We start from the raw sequence: 15,125 nt of genomic DNA on the forward strand, positions 1-15,125 counted from the left end.
CATTGTCTTCTGACAGCGCCTATTCACATGTAAATTGTAAACTATGCATTATGTTTTCTGGCTCATAATCAGACTGCAATATGAATGCTGGAATATAGGTAGGCAAATATAGTTTTGGAGAGGGTGTGTAGAACACTGACATTTCTTATTTAAGATTTAAATTATCAGAAGCTTCTGGAAAGTTAGTCTGTATTATGCTATTTCTCTTTAGACAGTCTAAAGTTTTTAGACATCATACTACTATTGTATTTCAACCAGTGATTCTCTGATCAGTCAAGATCCAAACTCCCTTAATACTCTGTAGCAGTACACCTACAATGAAAGTAGTGTGCACTTCTTCTAGTTTAGGTATTGTTTTGTAGACAGCTACTGTCTCTCAGTTTTACTGTTTGCCTTAACATGCAATGTTAAGCTAATTCTATCAGATGCTTTCTTTTGAATATGATAAAATCCACCAGTATGAAGAAATAAAATTGGATGTTTCAAGTGCAGCTGATGGCAATGATCATTTCCACATTTTCAGGCCCACCACTGCATAAATGACATCTTCAGTGTTCATCCCCGGCATGTTTTACTGTAAGGCTGGTGGGTCAGCACTACTTACAAAGGTGATGTAGTTCTATCCAAAGTGATACAGCATCAGACAAATGTATCAACAAGAAGCCAAAGAAAGGAAGCACACACTCATTTGGCCTGCTTTCATATATGTGAGTTAAAGATCTTGCATTCTCAAAAAGCACTTCAGAGTATTTTGGTGTTATTCAAGAGCATACCGGTCTACACTGCAGACTGCAGCATAGAACTTAAGGAGACATCACAGACAACTTCAGATGTGCTACCCCAGGTGCCAAGAACAAACTTGCCATGACAAGGCACAGCCAGAGAACCATTGCAGGTGACAGAAAGCCACGCTAAACTGTGAGAGATAGCATAGGTAAGCCCAGTGTAACTCATCTGGGTGGTGAAAGCACAGCCAGAACAGAATGCAGTGCAGCCCTCATAGCATGCCCAAACAGCAACATGAGGAGGTAGCTCACCAGAACTAAACTGGGTGATGCTCCATCCGTGCTATTGGCAGAAATTTAACTTGTTCATTCTTGAAACTAGATCAGGTCAGCAAAAGCTTAAAGATAGCAATCAATGACTCTATCACTTATATATCTTGAGCTTCCACAATGCACAGATAGGTTTTGAAAATTATATCCTGTAAGCCTGTTGGGTTCATTTGAAAACTCTAACCAGCAATATCTGCTCAGATACTGTCAATACAGATGGTTCTAGAATTAAATAATGCTCAAACCAAGCAAAAGATTTAGTTTTGCTATTATATTCATGTTTTAATGATTTGCTTTTATTAATTTGAGAAATGAACTCCCTTATACAAAGCAGTTCTCTCCAGTAAAGGTCACTTGTTGAAATTTCAATTCAGGAAAGCTCCTAATTACACACTTAGGTTCATTTTTGTTCATGACTGCATATAAAGTTGCAAAATGAAGCTGACTTCTTGATTTACTGAATTGCTAAAACAATATCCAAAAATGTTTATGTGTTTCTAACAGTATTTTTATAGGTAGGTAGTTGAAAAATTAAAAAAAAAATCAAGATGCATTACATTTAGTCTAGCACAACATTAAACTTATCTTTCTTAGAAGTGAATAGAAGTTCTGAGATAAAAGTTACTGTAAAAAGAAAACCAAAGTGAAGCACCATAATTTTTTTCACAGTTTTACCAACTCCCTACAAGTAATAAACCCCAATAAACAGCATCATCATCTATTAGCAACATATATTTTAATCTTTGCATTCATATTTATTGATTAAAAAGTAAAACTCTACAGTTTATGCCTAAATAACCTTGGAATTTGTTACATAATTTCTCTTAAAGCAAAGCCGGTATAAGAGGTTTTTACTTGTATGTATCAGTATGCTAACAAGTTGTGAAAAAATATGAGATATATTTTCATGCTGTATTTTTTTCCGTTCTTATTTCTAATCTTATTCTGACTATAAGAGCTTATTTGTAGGACTCTCTGCTTAGAAGTAAAGTGCTACCTTAGTAATAAACCAAGAAAAGTAAAGTAAGAGAAGGAAACCTATGAAATTACAATCTGTTTCATTACATGTGACACATTAAGAATCACCCTAGCAAATGTATCTGGTGAACTGGTACTTAAGGCTCTCTTTCTTCTTACCGATCAGCAACCTGTTGAATCATTTCTTTTTATGGGTTTGGGGTTTTAAGAAGTATATTGTCATGTCAATGAATATAGAATTATCCACTATGTGTACATGTCAAAACAGCTCTGCACAAACATAGAAACTTGTTCTGAATGGGAGGTTTGCCCAGAGGAGCACTTTACTTTGGAGCCCTGAATAGAACTTGCTTCTGGGACTCATGTATTTTACATGAATAGGTAGTCTCAGGAATGATACATTAAATAAAGTCTATTCATTGTTTAGCATGCATTCCTTTTCTCTTTTGGTTATACCAAGAAAGTAATCTGATGATTTTATGTTGTAAACATTATTTGCTCAGGAGTCATTTTCTATGGCCCTCAGAGCCTAGAGAAGAAACTGAAAATGATGGAATTCTCAAGAAAGCAAATTTTGTGACCTAGTTCAACCTTTGTTTTCATGCAGTGCCACATTTTCATGTTCTCCATGGACACAAGATATGCAGAAATGCCAGTAGCAGCACTTTTTTTTTTTTAAAAAAAAATCAAATATATTTGAAATGTCCTTATAAAGCATCTCAGAACAAAAGGGCAAATAAACAGCAGTGGTAGGATACACTGGCATTTAAAAGAGAAGAATTTTTAGGTTATCAATACATCAAAGTAAATTCGGCAGGAGTACTGGAAGTAGTAGGCATTGCAGATTATATTAAAGTACAAATATTTTTACCTCCATGAAGTCCTGAAACACTGTCTCATAAAACCATCATGTTTTGAGCCCATACTTTTAAACACTATGTACTATATACCTTTATATTATCACATGCTTGAAATATACAGAGGCAACTTTGTTGATGTTATTTAAACATTTAAACTTTTGTGCATGAAATTTCAGTATATTACATAGTTTCTAAAAAATGTTGTTATAAAACCTGAAAATTACTTGCATTTTCTGAAATTTTAAATCAAAACATGTAATATATTTATGCTGTATCCCTCTATTTCCACTGCCAATACACCTTTTGTCCTTTCCCTGTAAGGTGTCTCAGGGCCTATCGATTTCAAGCAGTAATCTCAAAACCCTTGCAAGGATATCTGGTAGCGCTGTGACTAAGGTTTATTAACATAAGGTCTGTGTGTCACTGGATCTACAGACCACAAAACTTAACTGTGCTATGTGTTAGCTAGTAGAAATGTAATCTCATTTCTGAAGAACGATTGTGCCAAATTAGGAACCTAGAAGTAGAAGTCTTCCTTCCCATTTTGCTAGAATAGGTAAATTGTTTTTGCATTATGCAGTCTATAATCTGTTGGCATTTACAGTTTTAGAGGATTAGCTAGCATTAGGAAATCTATTTTAAATTGCAGGGAGGAAAAGACATAGCTGTGGAAGTTAGCAGCTTGCTCTACTTTTATTAGTTCACACTTGTACTGCAGCAGGCACAGTTTATTATTTTTGCAGCCCACTTTTCACTGCTTGTTTTTGTGGTGCTTCCACAGACCTTTTTTCAGTCACCGCTGCATAGTAACACTACAAGTGTATGCCTAGTCAAGTTGTGTGTGAATGGCTGGTCAGGTGGTGGGTGCTTCCACAATGTGCTGATGAGCCAGGGAAAAATTTGTGATATGTGAACAAAGCACACCTGATGGCAGAGTGTTTTGCTGTACTTCTGTCACCTGACAGACACCACAGCATCACGTGTTGTGAGATGGGCATATGACTGAGAAGAGAAACAATACAGGACCTTCAAAATCCACCATGAGAAGCTGTGTAGCACACCTCTCAAGAAAGTTTAGTGACATAGGGTATTAAAGGATTCTTCACCTGTCATCTTGGGTGATCTACAGCTTGCAGATGCAATTTATCTAGCTGATTCCCCTGCCAGAAGATTATTTTTTCCCCAGAGATCCTAAAGGGGTTAAGGACTAATGAGAAGTAGGTGAATTGCTTCTGGTCACTGCTTACTCCAGGGTCATTTCAGCTCATCTCTTGTCATACTGGGCTTACTGATTATGCATTATACAGCAAAGGTGCACAGCTAAATCCTTTTCCACTCCCCAGGAAATTTGTATTTGGCTGTCTCATGCCACTGCTGCAGCAATTCATCTATTCCTTTGCTTCTCTTGAGCATGTCTAAAAAAACAGGGCAGCTAAATACAGGTTACATGATTCTTTTCTCTCTGTGCAAGCTAGCTGCCAAACCATGCTCTTCTGTTACAAGGAGCAAATCAGGAGACATCTGTGTACATTTACAATAAAACCAGTCCTTTAGGAAGCCAGCACACATGCAGAACAACTTTGCTGTTTGGGCACAATAGGTATATTGATAAGGAAGAGGAAGGCCAGAGCATATATCTTTCCCTGCTAATAAACAGAACAATGCAGAGCACCGAACAAGAAAGGCTTGCTGATATGCTGCATCTCAACATTCTGACTCACATTTCTGCAAGGAGTTAAAAAAGGTGAGGCAAACAGTGATTAATTAAAACAAAAACGTTTTTGTATGATAAACATATGTTTGTATGATAAACATAGCTTTCCCTTGTCAAAATTAAGATCACAGTGATCTTGTAAATAAGGACAGGATTCAAGCCTCTCCTTTTGGTACTCTACAATCAAAACATTCTAGAGTTTCCCAGCTCTAAAAGTTTGCTATATCATGAAACATTAATGATACAGATAGAAGAAAAATAATTCAAAAATTCTTCTTCCGTGCCTGTTAATGACAGGGAGAAAAGGTGGATTGACAGCACACTGAAAATGGGCAAACCCACACTGTTATGTGTCAGATGAAGGGGAAAATACTCTGTTTTCTTCATCACTTTTATTGTGTCTTTCTCATTTTTCTTCACCACCTTTTATGAAATATAATACAATATATCTCCATTAAAACAACAAGAAAAATATTGTATAATTTTAAATATGAATTCTGTTTTAATATCTCTCTATATTAACATAATAATGGCTTGCATTTGCTTGAACTCAAAGTTTGCAAACACATGTTCAACTTCACTGCTGCTAAAACAGGACTACACGTATTTGTTAAGGCTGTGGATTACTGCAGCATCGTGCTTCCCCCTAGCAAATGGTGCAAGAAAATAGAGTATTTAAAGTACATTGTGTTCCGTGCAGTTATGCATCTATTTCCACAATCCTACTTTGAATATTTATGTCGTAGAATAAGGAAAAAAAAATATGGGCTTCCCACACATAAAGAACAGAAGAGTACCTCAGCATTTTTTATATTTAAGATTTCTCTAGTTGGTAAATTTTCTATATCAGTGATCCTGGAAAGCATGGAAATAAAGCTCTGCAGGGAAAAAACCAAGCCAGATGGGGTCAGAAAAGCTATTTTCTGGTGAATCTCAGCTTTATTTCATTTCTTATCTATCCCCTTTAGTAAAGTTGATGGATCATGTTCCATCCTTTTCTAAAATAGCATTAAGAAGCTTTTATACAAGGCTTGAATGTGTAAACATTTATTTTTACATAACTAATATGTTATAATTAAAAATGTTTCAATCAGTTTTGCTTGTTACTCTTACTGTGTCATGGAAACAACACAAATAAATGCATATGAATGTCATATTACAGTAATCATGCTCAGAATGCATGTGGTGTAAAACCTGTGACATGCAATCAAAGTTTGGTACTCTGTCTTGCTGATCAAATGTGACTCTATTCACAGCAACAGCCATATCACAATATCTAAACCATTAATAAAATTTGTGTAATTAATGGCAACAGATTTTTCTTCAGCTGTAGTTTAAAAATGGTGTAGGGAATTGTAACAAAAGTTTACCAACCATTCTCAGGAAGAGATAGACAAAAGTGAAAAAACTTGTAAGGTTAAATGATCTTGTAAAATACAAGCTTTTGAAATTCTGACATGGCTCTGAAAGTTCTGTCTACTTCCTGTAATATGCTCCTGAGCAAGACCAAGCAGTATGCCCCAAACAAGCTGAAACTGGTGAAGTATGGTACCTTTTCAGGGGAAAATGACCTTATTTTATATTCTTACATTTTTCATTGTCAGATTGGTCAAGACAACAGTCTTCCAGGTTAGATATCTCCATAGCATACACTTTTATGTTAACATAAATTAACGTCCTGAAGAAAAGAAGTTCCAATGAGACTTTATCTTATTCCTATCCTGAAAAAAACATGGTCTTTTCAGCTTTGGAGAAGCTACTTGTAGTAAGAGTTCTTGCTTTGATTTATACCCTTCTTTATCACAGTGTTGAATCTGTCTGCAAAAGATGGAAAGATTGTAGGTATCTACTTTCATCTTTATACATTATCCCAGGCTAAGCAGCAGTCTGAATCTTAACAGGTGTAACCTACAATTATGTAAGTGTAAGATATCCCATTGCCTGATGGTTTTACCAGGTCTTTAATAAACTTTAGTTAATACCAGGTCTTTAATAAACTTTATCAAATTTTTAAATATTTGGAGCTGAGAATTCCCTGTCTTTGATGGAAAATTATTACAGGACATTGTAAGATAAACACGCTTTCTACCTTTTTTTTTTTTTTTTTTTAAGAAGAAGAAAATAAAACCAAAATTATTGGTGTTCACTTGTAGCTTGCTTGTTTTTCAGAGTGAGAGTCAAAGATTGGCAAGGGAACTTCTTGGTGTGAAGGACATCTTTTTGACTGTTTGTATCAAAAATTAAACAAGTTAGCTAAATTATAAGGATCTGATAATTTTGTGTTCACCCATCATCTGGACTGACTTTGAGAACTTGGCATTCAAATTCTCCAAGCCATTTGCAGTCTAAGCCCATAGGGGTTGAGCTCATTCTGCTGTGGGCAACTCAGTCCTGGATGTCAGTATGAAGAGCAGAAAAGCTGCCTCAATGTGATCAACGACTCTGCTGCATGGGACACAAAGTAGAGAAATGAGAGAGAGACCTGCAAGGGGTGAGGTAGTGGTGGGAGCAAATTGAAAGGCGTAATTAGAATTGAAAGTTGGTAGGAAAGAAGAGGATACTGGGATGGGTAGATGTGGCGGAGAATTTGAACATGAGAATAGAGGAGGTGAATGAAAAGAGAAGTGGTATAGAGAGGAAATAGGTGACTAAGGAAAGGATAGACTGAAAAGAATGAGGACAGAGAGTGCTGAAGAATAGCAATATCTGTTATTATTAGCTTTCAAGCTCTTCCACAGCTGGGAGTAATTCAGCATTCATGAGCCTTAGCTTTCCTTTTTCTGAGGAAGCCTCCCTGAAACCTCTGTCTTGCTTGTCTCAGAATTTTGCTGTACCTGGGCAGGACTCACACAACCAGCCATAATAGGTGCTGTCCAGTAGGAAATGATGTCACCAGAATCACACTACTGTCAGTTTCTTGGCTGTAGACATCAGCAGGGAAAGATCTGTGATGAAGATCTTCAAAGTTCCAGTCTTGCTAATATGATTCCACTTGGCATGCTGTTTTAAATATTTATTTTAAGTAATAATATCCCTCTGCCCCCATGCTACCTTTACCTTAAAAGAGCATTTTAAAATGTAGCAAAGTTGTGAGTCAATGTTCCAATCTCAATTTCTCCTCTTTACTTTTTGTAGAATGTTAGTCTGTAATAACAGTAAGAATAATAACTTCCCTCATTCCTTCTTACCTGGCTTTTTGGAATAGATTACAAGAGACAGTCTTTAGATGTCCAAAAAGGAGAGTAACAAAACACATAAAGGAAGGAGAACAGCTAAGACATATCAAAAAAACCCCAAACCAAAACCAGAAGCAAGCTTTCACATTAAAATATATATGAAAACAACTAAATATTAAGCTCTGCAATTCCTTGAGTTAATTCTTGCTAAAAATATTGAATCTAGAAAAAAATTGTGTCACTGTGTAATCAGGAATGAGCCCTCAGTCCAACAGGAAAAAAACAAATCTAATTAGAATGGTTTTGGACTGTCTGACAAATGCTTTATATGATTGTGTTTCTCCCTAAAGTGTTAATCATGTTTATTTTATAGTCTCCTCAGACTGCTGAACTGTGAAGTTCATTTTCCCATGGGAAGTTATACTTTTAATGTCAAATGTAATTATGTATAAAGAAAAGAAACCAAGAGAAAGTGTCTATTCAGAGAACTAGGGCAGGCAGATCACTACTTCTCTAACAGAAAAAAAGTCTAATAAATAGATACTTTGCCTCACTGTGGAATACTGCCTGTATATGTGTGTTTGAAGAGATATTTACTATCTTCAGTTAGTGGGTTTTTTTGGTTATCAGAAAACAGGCAGCACTTACATGTGAAAAATGACCATTCAGTTTCAAAAATGATATCTGCCTAAGCAGTAATCCATGCTATAGTAAAGATCTGATAGCAATAATATTTGGGGAAAATCACCCTGACCTAGTTAAAAACAATGGATATACTCTCAATAAGACAATTATTAATTACAATCTAAGCCACTGTAGTCTTTAAGGCTAAAACCTAGACTTTTTCTTCAAATGTCTAATTATGTCATGAAAGTACCTGATACATACCTTTTTATTAATAGTAAAGGTCTTAGGTTTTTAATATACATCATGGTTTTGCTCAAGAAGTCAGAAAAGGAGAATTTAAATTAATTTTGATTTAATAAAAGTCAGGTTTAAAAAGTATGCCTAGTTGCATATGCATCCAAAAGACCAGTTTGGGAGACTAGATTCACATAAATAATAAAATACTTGTAGAGTCTTCCATGAAAGATTTACTTTAAGGAAACCACCAAGGAAATTAAATACTTTAAACTATGTGTAAGTACCATGAAGGATCTGACAGACTGGAAAAAAAAAAAAAAAAGAAAAAAAAAAAGAAAAAAAAAGCCCAAACCCTTCAAAACATGTAGTTAAGATTGTCCTTAGCTGACCCTCCTGTTCATAACAATGTGAGCTAGGGTGTGTCTTCCTTAACATGAAACTCATTGCTTTAGTTAATTTAAGTCATAGTCTTTCTGACGTTTACACAGGGTTTTGGGGTATGCAATATTTATATATGGACTCAATTCCCACATGCTCGGCAGTTTTCTGTAACAGCTGAAGCATTGTCAAGCTTTTACCTCTGCAAATGTTGGCTTTACTCTATTTTGAGGGCATGGTACTGTGAAATCTAAGTTTTCTGGGGCATTAAATTGATGTGCTATTTCATAATGCATGTCCCTCTAATACATAATTTTGTTGTCTGAATCCAATAGTGGAAACAGTCATGCTACTATAATGTAGTAAGTTGGAACTGTGCTACAAGGTGGTACATATGACAGACTCCATTGGTAGGAAAAGAAAAAACTATTTTCAAAGGTCTGATTGAACAGACAGAAGATTGTCCAGGCCCATATTTAACAATCCCTGAAGATGCCAATTAGTACTACAGAGAAAGCTCAAGCTGTTTAGGCTAGGTGGTTTGCCTTTAGGACAGGGAAGAAAGAAATGAGGAAAATGCTCAATTGGGACATAGTAGTTAATTCTTCAGAAACCTGAACATGCTCCACTGTAGATTTTAGTATAAATCACTCACCTTAACTGAGACAGAAAAGGAGCCATAAAAAATGCCTTGAAAACCAGACTGCAGCATATTCCCTGTTCAATAGTATTTGAAAGACAGTCTCATAAATTCAAACCAGTGACTTAATTCACTGCACCAACAGAGTACAAAGTGCAATTTAGAGAGAGGGGGAATGGTTTTAACCTAACCATACATTTAAAATTAATGTTAGTTGGTGGCACTAAGTTGTAGAAGAAAAGAGAACACGGAATCTTATAGCTGGAAATTCCTGTACCACAGGTCTGTGTTTTCTTGAGTATCACTGTAGCCACAGTTCTGTAGAGTCACTTTGTCTGAGCTTCCTCCTTTTTAAAATTGTATTTCCACTCTGTATGTTTCAGTTCCATTTATAAGTGTGGTAATAAGTGACTTCTGGATAATGTAAGAATCAACTGAATAACTCTTACAGAGAAAAGAGAGAGTTTGTAATAGTTCATTTTCTTGACTGGCCTCTACTATTACAGAGTCCGAGAGTCTTTATTTTTAGTATATTTATACTACCAATTTCAAAATGTGTAATGTTTGATATTATTCAATCTTTTTCTGTAGAAATCGAACATACAGGTGACTAAATTCACAATGTTAGCAGAGTCGTAACTATAGGTGTTGAAGCACTGGCTCCTATTCAGCATTAGATATAAACCTGGGTTCATGAAACTTACTCATACTTCTGATTAGCCAGACAAAGTCTACTGAGTATGGATAATCAAGGGGCAGTAAAAATACAGATGTCATCAACCTTCAAGTGCATACTACCTCACCTTACAGTTCAGCAAAGCCAAAAACCAGCAAATACCCCAATCTGGGAGGGAAGCACAGCCTGAGCTATTGTGAGTGGTCCATGCCATCTGTGGGTCATAGATAAAGATGCTCAGTTCTCAAGAGGTTGCCCCATGCAACAGGATGGCTCATAGGACATACACACTTATTTTCTGCATGTCCCCCATCTTGCCAACATATGTAGGTTCAACACCAAGGGGAAGGAGCTTCTTTCTCATGTCCTGTGAGACACTGTGGAGTACCACAGGATTCTTATCCCGGTTGTCATCTGTTGCAAAGGGTCTGCCAGAGAGCATGGTCCTAGCACTTTTCATGTATCATTGCTGTGTAAAGCTGGTAGCACAACTGTGTTGCTGGGAATGGTAGACAATCTCTCCTACCCCTTGATGGCCTGCGTGATGAATCTGAACATGGACCATGATGCTTTGGCTCATGAAGCCTTGACTAGTGCCAGGCATTCTTCAGCAACTACCACAACAGCTGCAGTGCAGGGGTTGACTGTGCTTCTGGCTGCCAACACTTCTTGCCATAAGAACTGTATTTCCTGACCAGGTTGCCATTTATGTATTGGATACTGCACATTACCTTAAAAATTAGAAACCCAGACTTATCCACATGTTGGTAAGATTATCTCTTGCAATGACTTCTGCATTTACATCTTCAAGGACAAAGGTTTTGTGTGGAAAAAATATTAAGCAGGTCCTGGTGAGGCAGTGGATGTAAAGAAAAAGGCCAAGGGCAATCAAAATGGCAGTTATAGTGAGCTCTGTGCCACAGTGCTAGGATATGCTTTGCGCTTGTATCAGGCTGCATAGATGAGTCCAAAGCAGCACTCCTTGTTGTGCTGCCTGAGGACAAGAGCTTTGAATCTCACAAATCACTTTATTGACTTTCAATTTTGCCATATCTTTCTTCACTTTTCTTTCCTGTTCAAGACAGTCCACATTTTGTCTGAGTATTCCTCCTTGTTCCTATCCATCTAGGTGTAGATCTAAGGCCAGATACAATTTTAAAATAAAACCTATGGCATTAATACTTTTATTCTTTTTCTACCTGTAATGTCATCATAAATCATTATTTGCAGTTGTTCCTTATTAATGTAGTTTGTGGGGGCTGTAGTAAAAGAATGAGCCGATTTGTTTCATTAATCTGTTGATAAAAATTCCCTACCTGATTACTGTTTCACCATTCTTTTATAAAGCTGCTGCATCTGTGTCTGTGCATACTTTCTTAGGCTTGTGGCTATGTTGTCCAGGAAGAAAAATGGACTGCATTGCACTTTTCTGCATAGTGAGCAAGGATGTGATGAAGAAGAGAGAAACTGCTTCAGCAGGAGGAATGCACTGGAAAAGGAGAAACTGTTTTCAGACAGCTTTGCTGACAGACAAAGGAAGATGAAGAATTTTGCTGATGGTAAAGGAGTAAAGAGTCACCATTGACATGGTGTCCACTACATGTGACTGTCTCCAAGGCTTTTGATTAAGAACTAAATGAAGAAGGAAAGAACCAAGAAAACTCATCAACAATGCGACTTTCTGCCAAATGTTTGGGCCAGGCATAATCCTTTACTACCTTCTTCCTTGAAAGCGACTTAAAGATCATTCTGGGTAATTCACACAGGAATGTAAATGCCAGTACAGAAATGTAGATGATAAAAAGTATTTCTGAAATCCTGTGAGTAATCTTGTGACATCACTCTTCTAGATCTGCCTTGTCTAGGTCCACCATTTCACTGCTGCTGTTGAACGAGAAGTGCTAATGAACTCAGATAAAATGGGTATCCAAGCTATTTTTGAATAGGACAGGTGACACTAATGAAGCCAAGGATCTAATACAACTCTTGGAATTGGGAAATGGGTTTGCCTTAGTTTTGGAGCAGTTTTGTTGTTCTTTAACCTTCTTTGAAATGACCTGCCAGGTTTCAAGGCATTTCACAAAACCACATGGGTGTATCCTTTGGTGAGGGTGGGAAATCGTAAGCATTGACACATTTTGGAATAGGTCAGGGATGGTCTAGTCAAATGAATGTGCAGATGGTCAGAGGGTTGAAAGCAAAGCAGACTCCTGGGCCAGGTTTAGAGAAATTAATGAAAGAGTACCGAGTGCTTGCTCTAATAAAGTAGATTAGATCAAGACTCATGCCTCAGACTTTTACTAAACCATCTGGCAAAAAAACATGTGGGAATCCCTGAACGTGGAATGATGGAAAGGGAAAGAGTGAAGGAGAACTGTAGCTTGAGAGATAGAAATCTGATAGGGTGTTGCAGGTTGTCCTTTGAAAAAATGACACAAATCTCCAATAGTCACAAATCTCCAACTTAGAATTTTGATATGTTCAGATTTCAACTGCTACAGGTAACTTCTGCTTATTCTAGCATTTCTGTGTGGACAGTTTTTAGTCTCTTTCACTATTTATGTCATCTTGTTTTTCCATGGAAGTAGGAATTTAAGCAGAATTAGGAAAGAGAGGGACTTTCAGAATCAAATTAGTACCTAAAGTGAAATACCACTGTCCCTTGAAGATTTGGGTTAAAGTGCTGAGGTCTATTATTTGACATACGCAAAACCATTGCTCAGCTGACAACCAGGTACATACCTAGCTTTTTCAGCTTTCCTCCTTCATTTTAATATTTACTTTATAAATGAATTCATTTAAAGTAAAAGTATAATTGAATACTAAAGATTTATAAATCTAATTATAAAAATGTCATCTTTGTAGGTATGTACTCACTAAAATATGCTTCTAAATAACAAGAAACATGAAAGAAAAATCTGTGTAATTTGATGGGTGATACCAGTAACAGGCTTCTAAAAATTTCAGATAATTGTCATTAATAACTTAACCTTTCTGCTGGTTAAACTTATACAGGATATGCAGTATTAAATTAACATTATTTATTTATTATGGCAGATTGGTTGGCTTGCTGAATCTTATTTTAAACTATTGGGGACTTGGGTCCAAAGCTGTGACAGCTATGTACTCATAAGCGACAGGGTACATAAACAAACCTACTGGAGTAGTGAGGAATACCCCCCAACCCTCCAAAAGGGTTCTGCCAAAAAGGTTAGACAGCTGACATTCCAACAGAAGCATTTCTACACCAACGTATGCAGAGTGGGTAACAAAGAAAGATCTGGAAGTCACTGCTGCAGCTGGAAAACTACGGTCTAATTGCTATCACTGAAGCTTGCTGGGATGAATCACATGATTCTACAGCTATCACAAAATGATAGACTTTTTGATTCTTAGAGGAGTAAGGAGGAGTGTCAGCAAAACCACTAGCTTGGACTTCTGCAGGGTAGACTTTGGCCTGTTTAGCAGACTGTCTGACAGTCTTAAAGAGAAAAGGGTTCCAGGAAGGCTGGACATTCTTCAAAAAGGAAAACATAAAGACATAGAACCAGGCCATTCCTGTCTACCAAAAGATGAGAGAGAAGGGAAGAAGCCCAGCCTGGCTGAACAGAGAGCTTTGGCTGGAACTCAGGGGAAAAAAGAATTTACCAACTTTGGAAGAAGGGGCAGGTAAATCTGGAGGACTGTAAGGATGTTGCAAGGTTATAGAGGGTAAAAATTAGAAAGGCAAAAGCCCAACTAGAACTTAAGCTGGCCACTGCTGTAAAAAAAAAGCAAAAAAACCCCAAACCAAAACAAAACCAAAAACAAAACCCTGAAAAAAACACAAAACCCCAATATATTTAGAAACAAAAAGAGGGTTAAGATTTATCTCCTTCTTTTGTTGGATGCAGAGGGGACCATTGCCACAAACGATGAGGAAAAGGCTGAGGTACTTAATGCCTTCTTTGCCTTAGTCTTTAATAGCAAGACCAGTTATCCTCAGGGTACTCAGCCCTCTGAGCTGGAAGACCAGGACAAGGAACAGAACAAAGACCTCATTGTCCAAGAAGAAATGGTTAGTGACCTGCTGCTCCACTTAAATGTGCACAAGTCTATGAGGCCAGATGGGATCCACCCTGAAGATATTTAGGGAGCCGGCAGAGGAGCTCACCAAGCCACTCTCCATCATTTATCAGTAGACCTGGCTAACTGAGAAGGTCCTAGAAGACTGGAGGTTAACCAATGTGATGCCCATTTACAAGAAGGCCCAGAAGGAGAATCTGGGGAATTACAGGCCTGTCAGTCTGACCACAGTGCCAGGAAAGGTTATGGAGTAGATCATCCTGAGTGTGATCACAAAGCACATGCAGGACAGCTGAGGGAGCCTGGGTTTATGACAGACATGTCCTGCTTGACTGACCTGATCTCCTTCTATGACAAGATGACTGGTCTAGTAGATGAGGGGAAAACTGTAGATGTTGTGAGCCTGGACATTTGACACTGTCTCTCAAAGCATTCTTTTAGAGAAATGGGCTGCTTATGGCCTGGATAGGCATAGTCTTGCTGGGCAAAAAAATGGCTGGATGACTGGGCCCAAAGAGTGGTGTTGAATGGAGTTGCACCCAGCTGGTGGCCAGTCACAAGAGGTGTTCTCCAGGGCTCAGTATTGGGGCCAGTTCATTTTAATATCTATATTGAAAATCTGCATGAGGGGGTTGAGTGCCTTCTCGGTAACTATGCAGAGGACACCAAGCTGAGTGGCAGTGTTGATCTGCTTGAGGGTAGGAAGGTCCTACAGAGGG

This window comes from Falco cherrug, chromosome Z (assembly GCF_023634085.1).
Source record: "Falco cherrug isolate bFalChe1 chromosome Z, bFalChe1.pri, whole genome shotgun sequence".
NCBI classification, from domain to species: domain Eukaryota; kingdom Metazoa; phylum Chordata; class Aves; order Falconiformes; family Falconidae; genus Falco; species Falco cherrug.